Genomic DNA, 15,534 nt, shown 5'->3' on the forward strand with positions numbered 1-15,534 from the left:
GTACGTGTCACCTGCCAGAGTCGTATCTAGACGTATCTGGGGTCCCATATCATTCCAACTGCACACGCCCCACAGCGTTATAGAGCCTCCACCAGCTTGAACAGTTCCCTGCTGACACCTAGGATACATGGATTTATGAAGTTTTCTCCATACCCGTACACGTCCATCCGCTCGATTAAATTTGAAACGAGACTCGTCCGACCAGGCAACATGTTTCCAGTAATCAACAATCTAACGTCGGTGTTGAAGAGCCCAGGCGAGCGTAAAGCTTTGTGTTGTGCAGTCATCAAGGGTACACGAGTGGGCCTTCGGCTGCGAAAGCCCATATCGATGATGTTTCGTTGAATGTTTCGCACGCTGACACTTGTTGATGGCCCAGCATTTAAATCTGCAGAAATTTGCAGAAGTTTTACACTTCTGCCACGTTGAACGTTTCTCCTCAGTCGTCGTTGGTCCCGTTCTTGCAGGATCTTATTCCGGCGTCAGCGATGTCGGAAATTTGATGTTTTACCGGATTCCTGATATTTACGGTACACTCGTGAAATAATCGTACGGGAAAATCCCCACTTCGTCGCTACCTCGGGAATGCTGTGACCCATCGCTCTTGCGCCTACTATAACACCAAGTTCAAACTCACTTAAGCCTTGATAACCCGCCGTCGTAGTAGCAATAGCCGCGCCAGGCACTTGTCTTATATAGGCGTTGCCGACGGCAGCGCCGTATTCTCCCTGTTTGCATACCTTTGTATCTGAATACGCATGCCTATACCAGTTTCTTTGGCCCTTCCTAGCAGATATGCTTTAAGGATGACAAATCAGAGCACTGGGCATACAATTCAAGCATCCGTATATTCCTCAAAGCGTTTGTGATGCGAAATGCAGTGTGGGATCTCGCATTATACTGCTGTAATAAGCCATTTGGTACCCTTGTATGACAACAGGGTTTAGCGTTATTGCCACATACTATCAAGCGATCAGGCTACTTTCAACAGTTACCAAATCAGCCCTGTTGGCATATACTGTACCTCTCCACACCATGATTCCAAGAACTAGAGAGGTATGGGTCTCGATAACCGCTGCATTCTGTGACTTTTGACAAGGTCGTCTACAGCTGTGTTGGTTTCTATTATGACCGCTACAACGAAATCGCAGTACACCACAGAGTGACAGTGTCCTACTTGACTCTGGCTCTACACGATGCAGGTCTCAGTTGCTTTTAGTGTGGTTTCAGCGACGAACGATGCATGGCAACTCTAGATCTCAAACCGGCTTCCAGTAATCTGATCCTGACGGTTCGTGGTGACACTATCTGTTACCTCTGCTCTGGTTTCAGCTGTTGTTATCCGTCTGTTCGTGAGAGTCAGTCGAACAATCCTATGATCTTCTCGAGATGTAGTCCTTCTAGAAGACCCCATGACTACTCTTCTTTCCAATTGTTGTCCTGAGCCCATTTTTGTATCCCGCCTGGAAGGCGGCACGTGGGTCTGCTCCTGAAAACTGAAGGAGCGAGTAGGAGCAGGCAAGGTGAAAATCTCTCGGTACTTCAGTGTGAATTATAGATGTTTACTATAGGCTAAAACAAGTTAATAAATGGTTACATAACACTGCAATGATGAGCAAAGCCTTAGACCCGTCGTAAGTAGTACACAGTCTCAATAGCAAGCCAACACTCTCTGAGTTTGAAGCGATGTTTCCAGGACGTCTGCTCTTGATGAAATGGGTTGAATCTGGAGTGGAGCTCGTAGAGCTCCACAGCGCCGGCTAGAGGGCGCTGTCGTCGGTGTCTGTCGTAGTGCCAACTTAAGAACTTGCACCTACGCCGTGGCATCGAAGCTATCGATACCACACCCATACTGCCACCACTTGTTATTCAGCCATTCCAATACAGCCAACTCTATGTGTGATTTGTTGCTTTGATGCTTCTATGTCTCTCAAGCTAATGATTCGACCTTTCTCGGCGTCCGGAAGATGACGATGAGATGCATATGGACGTCCTCTGAGCATGCTATGATGCGATCTTCATCCGAAAAGCTCCAGTAACGTCAGGCACATTCACCAGCCATAATGTACGCACACCATTCTTCATTTGTAGGAATAGCTTTCTTCCCAAGCGTAAATAAGTTCATATACGAATGACATTTTAATCAACATACACTGAGGCGACTAAAGTCGTGGGATAGCAATATGCACATGCACAGATGACGGTAGTATCGCGTACACAGTGTATAAAAGGGCAACGCCCTGGCAGAGCTGTCGTTTGCACTCAGGTGATACACCTGTATCCGACGTGTTTATGACCGCACGACTGGAATTAACGGACTCTGAACGCAGAATGGTAGTTGGAGCTAGACGCAGGGGTCATTCCATTATGGAAATCGTTAGGGAATTCAATATCCAGCGATCGACAGTGTAAATAGTGTGTTGAGAATACATTCCAGACATTACCACCTCGGGACAACGCAGTGGACGACGGCCTTCACTTCACGACCATGAGCAGCGACGTTTGCAGAGTTGTCAGTGCTAACAGACAATCAACACTGCGTGATATATAACCTCAGAAATGAATGTGACACGTACGACGAACGTATCCGTTAGGACAGTGCGGCAAAATCTCGCGTTGATGGGGTGTGCAGCAGACGACCTTTGCTAACAGCACGAAATCGCCTTCAGCGCCACTTAGGAAACCCCAATGGTAGAGAAGCTCGGTTTGGCCCCAACCGCTATGGGTCTACATCTACGTCAACATCTACATTTATACTCCGCAATCCATCCAACGGTGTGTGGCGGAGGGCAGTTTACGTGCCACTGTCATTACCATCCTTTCCTGTTCCAGTCGCGTATGGTTCGCGGTAAGAACGACTGCCGGCCAACCTCCGTGCGCGATCGAATCTCTCTAATTTTACATTAGTGACCTCCTCTGGAGGTATAAGTAGGGGGAAGCAATATATTCGATACCTCTTCCAGAAACGCACCCTTTCGAAACCTGGACAGCAAGCTACACCGCGTTACAGGTTCGAATCCTGCCTCGGGCATGGATGTGTGTGATGTCCTTAGGTTAGTTAGGTTTAAGTAATTCTAGGTTCTAGAGGACTGATGACCTGAGCAGTTAAGTCCCATAGTGCTCAGAGCCATCTGAACCATTTAAGGCTATCAGTTACGCAAATGAATGATTAAAGCCGCGTGGGGTAGCCGTGCGGCCTAGGGCGTCTTGTCACGATTCCCGCGGCTCCCCCCCCCCCCTCCCCCTACACCACACCCCACCCTCCCATTGGAGGTTCGAGTCCTCCCTCGAGCATGGGTGTGTGTGTTGTCCTTAGCTTAAGTTAGTTTAAGTTAGATCAAGTAGTGCATAAGCCTAGGGACCGTAAACCTCAGCAGTTTGGTCCCATAATCGTTACCACAAATTTCCAGAATTTAAATAATTAAAGTTCCAAACAAATACAGCCACATCTCTGCCTTAAATTTAGCGTTTTTTGAAACCATTTGCTGAAACATGAATATTAACAAATAGTAGCATTCAGTCACACTTTCTAGATGCACCGACCCAATACAACAAGGACAAGGAGAAAATTTTGCGACCAAGTAGTGAGAAAGTGTGTCTTGCTGGAAAAAATCACTTCTCTTTTGACATAGTCTTCTTTACGTCAATTGGCTTTGGTACATCCATGACCCGTAATTCTGGAACACATTCAAGATTTTCGTCTATGGGTGTCTATGGGTTCTTCCAACAAACCCCTCAGTTTTCCTATTCCCATTGTTGGGTACATGCCTTACCCTTACGTTGACATACAAAAAAGAACGTGAACCACTGCGAAAGGGAGGAGGAAACGAGGTAAAACTTCGCAGTTTGAGACGGTATGTGATGTTAATTCTGTGATTACAAAACTGTGGCAGATTTACAAGGAACTTGGCAGTATGAGCTCAATTATCAGTATGATGTTGTAGCCCCCCTGGCCTGGATGCACGAACTGATTCGGTTGGGAAGGAAAACAGTTCCATCCTCTCCTGAGGTAAGCTAGCTCGTAACTATTATAACTGGTCCTTGATAGCCTGGATATTGGCACTGAGATAGAGATGACGTCCGAGCTGGTCTAACATACAGTTGTAAAGCAAGACTGTTCCCAGATGCACTAATAAATATTCGAATCTATTACTGGACACAGGCGTTAAACAAATCCGAATCAGACCCAGTGCCATAGCCATATCCTCGGGAAGGCGAAGAGTGCCAATACTGCAAAAGCAGAGCAACGCTCGTTAAGTCATTGCCACACAGCGAGCAGAACCATAGAAAGAAGCGTAACAAGTGTAGTATGACAGCATCAGAAAGTCGCCCTGCAAACTGTACAACACGGCATGATAACATGCAACATCCGAGTGCCACCGCACCAAGGCGTTCTTGTACTGATGAGAAATGCAGACACGGAGAAAACCAGTAGCTAAGACACTACGGTGCAGACAGGGTCACTGACACCTCTGATGAAACGAGGGAAAATTGTCGCCTAATCTGCTACAATGACGTGCTATCTGGTTTTTAAAAAATGTTCAAATGTGTGTGAAATCTTATGGGACTTCACTGCTAATGTCATCAGTCCCTAAGCTTACGCACTACTTAACCTAAATTATCCTAAGGACAAACCCGCAAACCCATGCCCGAAAGAGGACTCGAACCTTCGACGGGACTAGCCGCACAGTCCATGACTGCAGAGCCTTAAACCGCTAGGCTAATCCCGCGCGGCTCTGGTTTTAAATATCCTTGTTTCAGACATATCGTCCTCATTGTCTGGTCATCGCGCCTGCATCAGCGATCCACACGGAATGACAGTCTCACTAGTTAAAGTTTAACTCTACTACAGCCTGCCAGCTGACCGGTCCCAACCGCGATTGATTGAAGCTGCACATCTACTGGGCTTCCTCTTGTGAAAGGCCAAACCGACTGAGTGGGTTCTTGAGTGCCATCTCCTAGGGTGTACATGTATCGACAATCGTCGTCCGGAAGTCGGTGTGGGTACAGGTCTAAGCGCGCCTCCACCATTGAGAACACTGCGGCACATCGCATCCACAGAGGAGTGTCCACGGACCACATCCTTGGCTACCATTAACCGAACTCCGCCTGCCACGCTATCGGACAGTTTGCCTGACCTCCAACAAACCCATGTGAGTTGCCTGAGTACTGTGTCTAGCGTTCCTCGGCGACGCCTGAGGGAACAGCCCGACCCATTGCCTACTCGTCGGAGAGGACAATATTCATCGTAGGACTCACGTTAATAAAATATTGTTACAGATACCATTCTTCCACTGTCGCCTTCAGGGGTAAGACTGGAACACTCACGAGTCCCCAGAGCACAACTTCTGACACTTGCAACGTCACCCCCTCACTTGTCAATCCTCGATGCCCACTGATCTCCTGACCCCTGGGGTGACCGTTGCAATATACACTGAAAAGCCAAAGAAACTGGTATAGGCATACGTATACAAATACAGAGATATGTAACCAGGAAGAATACGCCGTTGCGGTCAGCAATGCCTATGTGAGACAACAATTGTCTGGCGTAGTTCTTAGATCAAGATTTAAGTGAGTTTGAACGTGGTGTTACAGTCAGCGCACTAGCGATGGGCCGCAGTATCTCCGAGGAAGAGATGAAGTGGGGATTTTCCCGTACGACCATTTCACGAATGTACCGTCGATATCAGGAATCCGGTAAAACATCAAATCTCCGACATCGCTGCGGCCGGAAAAAGATTCTGCAAGAACGGGACCAACGACAACTGAAGAGAATCGCTCAACGTGCAGAAGTGCAACCCCTCCACAAATTGCTGAAGATTTCAATGCTGGGCAATCAACAACAGTCAGCCTGCAAACTATTCAACGAAACATCATCGATATGGGCTTTCGGAGCCGAAGACAGACACGTGTATCCTTGACGACTGCAGGACACAAAGCTTTACACCTCGCTGACATTGGACTGTTGATGACTGGAAGCATTTTGCCTGGCCGGAGAGTCTCGTTTCAAATTCTATCGAGCTGCTGATCGTGTACAGGTATTGAGACAACCTCATGAATCCATGGACCCTGCATGACATCAGGCAACTATTCAAGTTGGTGGAGGCTTTGTAATGGTGTGAGTCGTCTGGAGTTGGAGTGATATGGGACCCACGATACGTCTAGATACGACTCTGTCATGTAACACAAACGTAAGCATCCTGTCTGATCACCTGCAGCTATTATGTCCATTGTGCATTCCGCGGACTTGGGCAATTCAAGTAAGACAATGCGACACCCCACACGTCCAGAATTGCTACAGAATCGCTCCAGGAACACTCTTCCGAGTTTAAACACTTCCGCTGGCCACCAAACTCCCCATACATGAATATTATTCAGCATATCTGTAATGCCTTTCAACGTGCTGTTCAGAAGAGATCTGCACCCCCTCGCTCTCTGACAGAATTATGGACAGCCCTGCAGGATTCATGGTGTCAGTTCCCTCCGGCACAACTTCAGAAATTAGCTGAATCCATGCCACATCACGTTGCAGCACTTCTGCGTGACGTGGGGGCCCTACACGATATGGGGTAGGTGTACCAGTTTCTTTGGCTCTTCAGTGTATTATATTTGGGACAGATCTGGTGAGTTTGCCGACCATGGGAGTGCCTCACCATAACGCAGACAGTTTATAGAGACACATGCCTTCTGTGGTCGAGGTCTGTCCTGTTGAAATATGGCACCATGACACTGCCGCGTGAGAGGTAGCACGTGAGAACACAGGATGTCCAGACATAACATTGTGCAGTCGTAGTTCCCTAAATCACTACCAGCCATGACCTTAAGTAACAACATGTGGCTCCTCACACCACTACACCAGAAAAAACATCGCCAAATCATTGAAAGATGAGGACCTCTCCCCAGGTAGCCGCCATATTCACTGACGATGGTGGTCCAGGGTAGTGGAGAATCATGTTTCATCACTGCACACAATGCGACGCCATTCATCAGCTGTCCATGCTTGTGAGCCACACCATCACTCCAAACGCAACCATTGATGTTGTGGTGTTAACGGCAACCTACAGCCTATGCATCGAAGGGAAGTCCCTTATCCTGTTACTGCTAGTCTCCTACCAATGGTGCAGGAGGACACAGAATTTTGGAACGAGTCCATTACTTGATCTCAGATGGCAGATGCAAATGTGAAGAGGTTATGGTGTGCTTGGTGCACAACACACGATGCTTCCTTGTGGTAGTCAGACGTGGTCGAATGAAACCTTGACAAGTGTGCCTGCCTTCGCGTTCCCATGCAATCGACTATTCGGTCACTGTCACATCCGAATACCCCGCAAATCTAGGTACTGCACGATTTGACCAGCCGGCCACATGGAGGTCCACAATGAGGTGCCTTTCAAACTCTGTTACGTGCTGATGTCTCACATGAGTGCGTGGCATCTCCGTGTCTTTCACAACGATCAATCAACATCTGATGCTGTTCATGCACATTAAATACCATAGTATGGCCTTGTATAAAAATTAAACACGAATAACACTAACGCACTTTGGTGGCCGTTCTACCTATCAGAGAGAACTGGGGCTCTTAATTGTTTTCATACCTTCCGATGGTGTGTACGCATACGAAGTTACGTTGACATTCGACTGTGTCTTCTGGCTGCTTCACTTTTTTGTCAAACAGTGCATAACGTGATTTATTAACTTATGAAATACAGTCGTAAAAAAAAGAAAAAAATCGGAATAACATTACTGTGGGCGGAGCTTGTGTAGTATGCATTCCTGCCGCTAGGAGTGTATAGCGCAACTCATTCTCAGTTCAGGGCCACCTTTGCTGTCGACCTGGCTTGTTCTGCTCATCTGCAGTGACTGGTTTTGCTAGCGCTGTTTTGTTCTTGTTTCGTTTTTTATGATGGCAAGTTTAAGTAAATAACGCGCAGCTGTGAAATTTTGTTTTCTACTCGGTAAAAATGTTGCTGAAACAGTTTTAATGTTGAAAACAGCTTACTAAGATGACACTAATGGAAAAACTCAAGCGTACGAGTGGTTTGCTCGATTTAAAAATAGCGACATGTCGACTGATGTCAAAATTCGTTCTGGACGTCCATCAACTGCCCGAATGGACGAAAATATTGAAAAAAATTCGAGAGCTTGTGCTCACAGACCGCCGAAAGACAATTGATATGCTGTCAGAGATTAGAGGGTTACCTTGGAGCTCGGATCAGCGCATTTTAACTGTACATTTGGGAATCAAAAGGGTTCCTGCAAGTTTGTTCCTCAGGTTCTTATACAATCAAAAGAAATGGCATGGTTCCACTGTCCCAAGCACCTTACTCGCCTGACCCGTCTCCGTGGGACTTTTCCTTATTTCCATGTATGGAAGGGGGCATGGAAGAACAGTAGAAGCACTAGTGGGACAAAGGTACTAGTTGTAATGGGGAGTATTCTGAAGGGGATAAGGTTGTTTTGTAAACAACTTTAAAATACGATGGTGAGTCAAATGAAAACCATAAATTTGTAATAACAACTCGAAACCTATAGAAATTCATCGACGAATGAATGTTCAGTGCGGTGATGCATGTTTGACACAGCAGCAACTCTACGAATCGAATAAGAAGTTCGCAAATGGTGTGACTTCAGTGGAAGATGCTCCTGGTCCAGGTCAGGCACAACGAGCTGTGACTCCACAGAAAATTGCAGCAGTTGAAGCCATAGTGGAAGAAAACCGCAGAGTGACACTGTATGATATTGCAGCATGTTTACAGATTTTACAGATTAGTCATGGGTCAGCACACCACATTGTGCATGATGTGCTCCAGTTTCACAAAGTGTCTGCAAGATGGGTGCCACGGCAGCTGACTCCTGAAATGAGAGAACGATGCTTGTGAAGAATTTCTTCGGTGCTTTGAACGAGAAGGTCATGGCTTCCTTGCAAGAACTATTACTGGGGACGAAACCGGGGTTCACTTTCACCAACCGGAAACGAAGAGAGCGAGCAAGGAATGGCGCCATTCCTCATCACCAAGTGATTTCCATAAGTTTGGACCACTCAAGGACGCAATGGGAGGAAAGAGGTTCCGTTCTGATGAAGAGGTACGCCACGCGGTGCATGAGTAATTGCGCGGACTACCAAAAGAATTTTTTTTCTAAAGGAATTTATGCAATGTTAAGCGCTGGAGGATTTGCATTGAGCGTGGGGGAGATTATGTTGAAAAGTGATACAGCTTTGTACCACTTCTGCACAATAAATAATATTTTAAAAAATATTTAAGGATTTCATTTGACTCACCCTCGTATATACTCTCCTGGATATTGAAATAAGAACACCGTGAATTCATTGTCCCAGGAAGGGGAAACTTTATTTACACATTCCTAGGGGCAGATACATCACATGATCACACTGACAGAACCACAGGCACATAGACACAGGCACAGAGCATGCACAATGTCGGCACTAGTACAGTGTATATCCACCTTTCGCAGCAATGCAGGCTGCTATTCTCCCAAGGAGACGATCGTAGAGATGCTGGATGTAGTCCTGTGGAACGGCTTGCCATCCCATTTCCACCTGGCGCCTCAGTTGGACCAGCGTCCGTGCTGGACGTGTAGACCGCGTGAGACGACGCTTCATCCAGTCCCAAACATGCTCAATGGGGGGACAGATCCGGAGATCTTGCTGGCCAGGGTAGTTGACTTACACTTTCTAGAGCACGTTGGTTGGCACGGGATTCATGCGGACGTGCATTGTCCTGTTGGAACAGCAAGTTCCCTTGCCGTCTAGGAATGGTAGAACGATGGGTTCGATGACGGTTTGGATGTACCGTGCACTATTCAGTGTCCCCTCGACGATCACCAGAGGTATACGGCCAGTGTAGGAGATCGCTCCCCACACCATGATGCCGGGTGTTGGCCCTGTGTGCCTCGGTCGTATGCAGTTCTGATTGTGGCGCTCGCCTGCACGGCGCCAAACACGCATACGACCATCATTGGCACCAAGGCAGAAGCGACTCTCATCGCTGAAGACGACACGTCTCCATTCGTCCCTCCATTCACGCCTGTCGCGACACCACTGGAGGCGGGCAGCACGATGTTGGGGCGTGAGCGGAAGACGGCGTAACGGTGTGCGGGACCGTAGCCCAGCTTCATGGAGACGGTTGCGAATGGACCTCGCCGATACCCCAGGAGCAACAGTGTCCCTAATTTGCTGGGAAGTGGCGGTGCGGTCCCCTACGGCACTGCGTAGGATCCTACGGTCTTGGCGTGCATCCGTGCGTCGCTGCGGTCCGGTCCCAGGTCGACGGGCACGTGCACCTTCCGCCGACCACTGGCGACAACATCGATGTACTGTGGAGACCTCACGCCCCACGTGTTGAGCAATTCGGCGGTACGTCCACCCGGCCTCCCGCATGCCCACTATACGCCCTCGCTCAAAGTCCGTCAACTGCACATACGGTTCACGTCCGCGCTGTCGCGGCATGCTACCAGTGTTAAAGACTGCGATGGAGCTCCGTATGCCACGGCAAACTGGCTGACACTGACGGCGGCGGTGCACAAATGCTGCGCAGCTAGCGCCATTCGACGGCCAACACCGCGGTTCCTGGTGTGTCCGCTGTGCCGTGCGTGTGATCATTGCTTGTACAACCCTCTCGCAGTGTCCGGAGCAAGTATGGTGGGTCTGACACACCGGTGTGTAGCTTTAAAAAATAATTCCGGTTTTTTGGGTGCCCCCTCGTATTTCTTCACCTAATTAGTCAGGAATACTCGAGAAGAATTCGTCACCTATTGATTTACCCCTTCCAGCGTGACACTGATCCATTAGCAGCGTATTTCTCGTATAAAACTGGATGAATTTAATCAAACGCAACACTGGATATTACAATCTACAAACATCATTTCATTACTGAGACCTTTTGTCAGCGTAGTTCGCAGAAGTAGAGATTTTTTATAAATGCATTGCAAACAATTGTCAACGATGTGTTCTTCCACAGTAGAAATTAAGTCCCATTTCTCATCAGTTGTATCAACCAGATTGACTGAAGCGAGTAATGAGGACTTAGAAAGCACTCTAAATTCATTGCAGTGCAATGAAAATAAATACAAAATTTATGTGTTATTAGGAAAGAAGCAATACTACACGTAGTAGCCATGTATCCTTCCCGAGTGGGATATCCGTGAAATGAAATCTCGCTACGTGAAAAAGAAATGACCTGGCCGGCGCTGGAGAGTGGGCGAAAAAAAGTGCAGCGTGAAAGTCCGCTGCTCTCCAAGATACACTGCTTCAGCTACTTGTAAATACACATAGCCTTATGCACTGTTACGCTGGAATATTTTTCATTTGTTACAATATTTAAGACAGAGACTTCTGATCTCTTTTAATCTGATAGCATTTCGCACGAGTGTCATGCATCAAACTAACATAGTCATCTAAAAGTGGCACGAGTAACTGATGCGAAAAAGAACAGTACGTCTAATGTTGTAGTAACCATTACACAGAACTCAAAACTTTCCTTTTGACTGATGACGCACGTGTTATCGAGAAATATGTGGAACGTAATATGAATTATCTAGTAATAAGGTAGATGATAACATCAGCATGTGGATTTCAGACAATAGATCGCTGCCACAAAAACGAAATACACATTGTTTCCTACAGAAAACGCCTGTTAAAGGGAAGTTTTTTCGTCCCAAGTCGATCAAACAGTGGAATCGACCATTTTTTAAATTCTTGGTACTGAGAGTAGATGGAAAGCTTTCTTGAAAGTACCATGTTCAATATATTATTTACCTTGCTTACATTCACTCTACTATCTCATGTGGTGTAACATTTTGGAATAGCTCTGTGCTCTGACCTTGAATATTCATAGGCTAGAAAAGGGTGTCGGAGTGACCTGCGGTGTCAGATCGCGAACTTCCTGTAGGCCGTGTTTCAGGTATCTCGGAAACTTAACTCTGCACCCTATACATACACTGATCAGTCAGAATATCATGACCACCTACCGAATAGCCGGTATGTCCACCTTTGGCACGGGTAACAGCGACTACGCGTCGTGATGTGGAAGCAATGAGACCTTGGTAGGCCGCTGGAGGGAGTTGGCACTACATCTGCACACACAAGCCACCTAATTCCCGTAAATTCCGGGAAGAGGGAGACGATCTCTGACGCCACATCCAATCACGTTCCAGATGTGTTCGACTGGGTTCAGATCTAACGAGTTGGGGGACCATCATATCAGTAGCAACTCACCACTGTGTTCCTCGAAGCACTCCAACACACTCCTGGACTTTTGACATGGCGCTTCCTCTTTTTGAAAAATGCCACTGTCATCGGGAAACATGTTCTTTATTAAGGGGTCCAAGTGGTCTGCAACCAGTGTACGATACTCCTTGGCGGTGATGGTACCTTGCACGAGCTTCACTGGACCCACAGATTCCCACGTGAATGTTCCCCAGAGCATAATAAGACTGCCGCCACCTTGATTCCGATGAGCAGGAGCTCTTACCCTGGAAGACGACTGATTTGTCCCCTCTCATCTGCATGATGAAGCAGCTACCTGGATTCTTCAGGCCATACAACGCTCTCCCATTGTGCCAATGTTCAATGGCGATGGTCACGCGTCCATTTCAGTCGTAGATGCCAATGTCGTGGTGATAACATGGGCACATGCATGGTTCGTCGACTGCGGAGGTCCATCGTTGGGAGTGTTCGGTCCACTTTGTGTTCAGGCATACTTGTATTCTGCCCAGCATTAGAGTCTGATGTTATTTCCACCACAGTCCGCCGTCTTTCCTGTTTTACCAGTTTGCCCAGCCTACAGCGTCCGACATCTGTAATGAGGAGTAGCCTCCCAATCCCACGACGTCTGAACGTGGTTTCACCTCGGATTCGCCAGGTGTTGAAGACACTCACCACAGCACTCCTCGCACACCCGACAAATCGTGCAGTTTCCGAAATGTTTGTGCCCAGCTTCCGGGCCATCAGAATGTGCCCTCGGTCAACCTCAGATAGACCGAGCGCCTTCCCCATTCTACCCACGGATTGCACGCTCTCTGATAGTTCATGCACCGTGCGAGTGTCTGACTAGCAGTCATTCCACGCCAGGTGACGCTGCTATCGCCTGGATGGTTTATGTTGATAGCTGGTCAGTCGTCATAATGTTCTGTCTCATCAGTATATATTCCATCACGTGATTTGTTGTTGACATTATCGACTAGTTCAGATGAAACTGCTATGTTAATTCAGTGAACTCTAGACGGAAAAAGAACTATTTGTATTTCGTTAAACATTGTAGAGAAAAGTTAACACATTTTACCAGGTTTCATTTTCAATATACTTTCAACAGAATTGAAAAATTGAATGATAAACACCAAAAATTCTAATCTAAACTGAAAGGTTTCCTTGTGGCACACTTCCTCTATTCTGTACGCGAAAAAGGAAGGAAAATTATTGTTTAATATCCCGTTGACACCGAGGTCATCAGAGATTAAGCGCAAACTCTGTGAAGGAAGTCAGCTGTATCATTTTAAAAGAACCATCCCAGCACATACATCACGCGATTTACGGAAATAATGGAAAACATAAATAAGGATGGCCGGACGGGTATTTGAACCGTCGTCCTCCCGAATGTGGATCGAGTGTACTGATCACTGTGCTACCTTGCTCTGCTTCTGTACAGGAATCCCTCGCAGTAGCTGAGAATTTATATCTGCAGCGTTATTTATTCGTATACTTTGTCAAAGTTTTTTGTGTTTTTGATAAATATTTAATTCCTTTGTTCGTAAATTTCCTAGTTAGTACTCTATAAAATATGTACTTACTCGTTCCATGACGAAGTAGATTTGTCTCTCTTGACCCCGCGGAGTCTGGTACCAAAATAAAATAAAACAAAAAATAAAATAATCTGTATATTCAGTTGAAGAATGTTATATTTTGTATCGGTATTATTTTTGTGTCATAGGTAGGATGCTTAGCCAATGAAAAAACTGTAATATTTGCGAGATCTGAAGAGACAGTTAATTATGGAAATGTTAAGTTGACAGTGATGGTATCGCCGCTGCGTCATGTAGCGCCAAAATAAACAGAGAGTAGACTGATGAATACAGAGTGTCTGTTGGATGCGGAGAGGACGGGAGAGAATAATAAAGGTGAACGATACACTCTTGAATGACTTGTCTGAGAAGGATGACAATGGCGTGCGAAATGGAAGTGATTATCTACTGAAAAGTTCCTTTAGGACAGTCGTGTTGTATCGCCCATCTACAGGGTGTTACAAAAAGGTACGGCCAAACTTTCAGGAAACATTCCTCACACACAAAGAAAGAAAATATGTTATGTGGACATGTGTCCGGAAACGCTTACTTTCCATGTTAGAGCTCCAGTTATTACTTCTCTTCAAATCACATTAAACATGGAATGGAAACACACAGCAACAGAATGTACCAGCGTGACTTCAAACACTTTGTTACAGGAAATGTTCAAAATGTCCTCCGTTAGTGAGGATACATGCATCCACCCTCCGTCGCATGGAATCCCTGATGCGCTGATGCAGCCCTGGAGAATCACGTATTGTATTACAGCCGTCCACAATACGAGCACGAAGAGTCTCTACATTTGGTACCGGGGTTGCGTAAACAAGATCTTTCAAACGCCCCCATAAATGAAAGTCAAGAGTGTTGAGGTCAGGAGAGCGTGGAGGCCATGGAATTGGTCCGCTTCTACCAATCCATCGGTCACCGAATCTGTTGTTGAGAAGCGTACGAACACTTCGACTGAAATGTGCAGGAGCTCCATCGTGCATGAACCACGTGTTGTGTCGTACTTGTAAAGGCACATGTTCTAGAAGCACAGATAGAGTATCCCGTATGAAATTATGATAACGTGCTCCATTGAGCGTAGGTGGAAGAAACTAAAATGAGCTCTAACATGGAAATTAAGCGTTTCCGGACACATGTCCACATAACATATTTTCTTTATTTGTGTGTGAGGAATGTTTCCTGAAAGTTTGGCCGTACCTTTTTGTAACACCCTGTATATTATATGAAAGTGTGATTCAGTGGTTTTGGTCAAGATGCTCATTGTTGTCGGATAATCGCTGCTGGACCAATGTAACTAAAGTGCAAGGATAAGTAATAAATATTATAGTCACTGCCCAAAATTATGCACTCTGGTCGCTTTCAGTAGCTAAATTTAGCTGTGTTTATACCATCCTTCGTCCCGTAACACTTGTCACACATTTTCCACCAACTCATACATTTGTTGTTTAATAATGATTGATGGAGGAACACTAAACTGTGAGAAGTTGGCAGGTGTGTGTGATAATACTTATCTAATTTGCTCTTCAGATCCATATATATGTTTGTGTAATTCGGAGTATCTCTTAAACACATGTAAGTATTCTACATCTACTTCTACATCTATATGGAAACTCTGCAAATCACTCGTAAGTCCCTGGCAGAGAGTTCATCGAATCACCTTCAGAATAATTCTCTATTATTTCGATCTCGAACAGCGGAAAAAACAAACACCTATATTTTTCCGTGAGAGCT

This window comes from Schistocerca gregaria, chromosome X (genome assembly GCF_023897955.1).
Source record: "Schistocerca gregaria isolate iqSchGreg1 chromosome X, iqSchGreg1.2, whole genome shotgun sequence".
NCBI classification, from domain to species: Eukaryota; Metazoa; Arthropoda; class Insecta; order Orthoptera; family Acrididae; genus Schistocerca; species Schistocerca gregaria.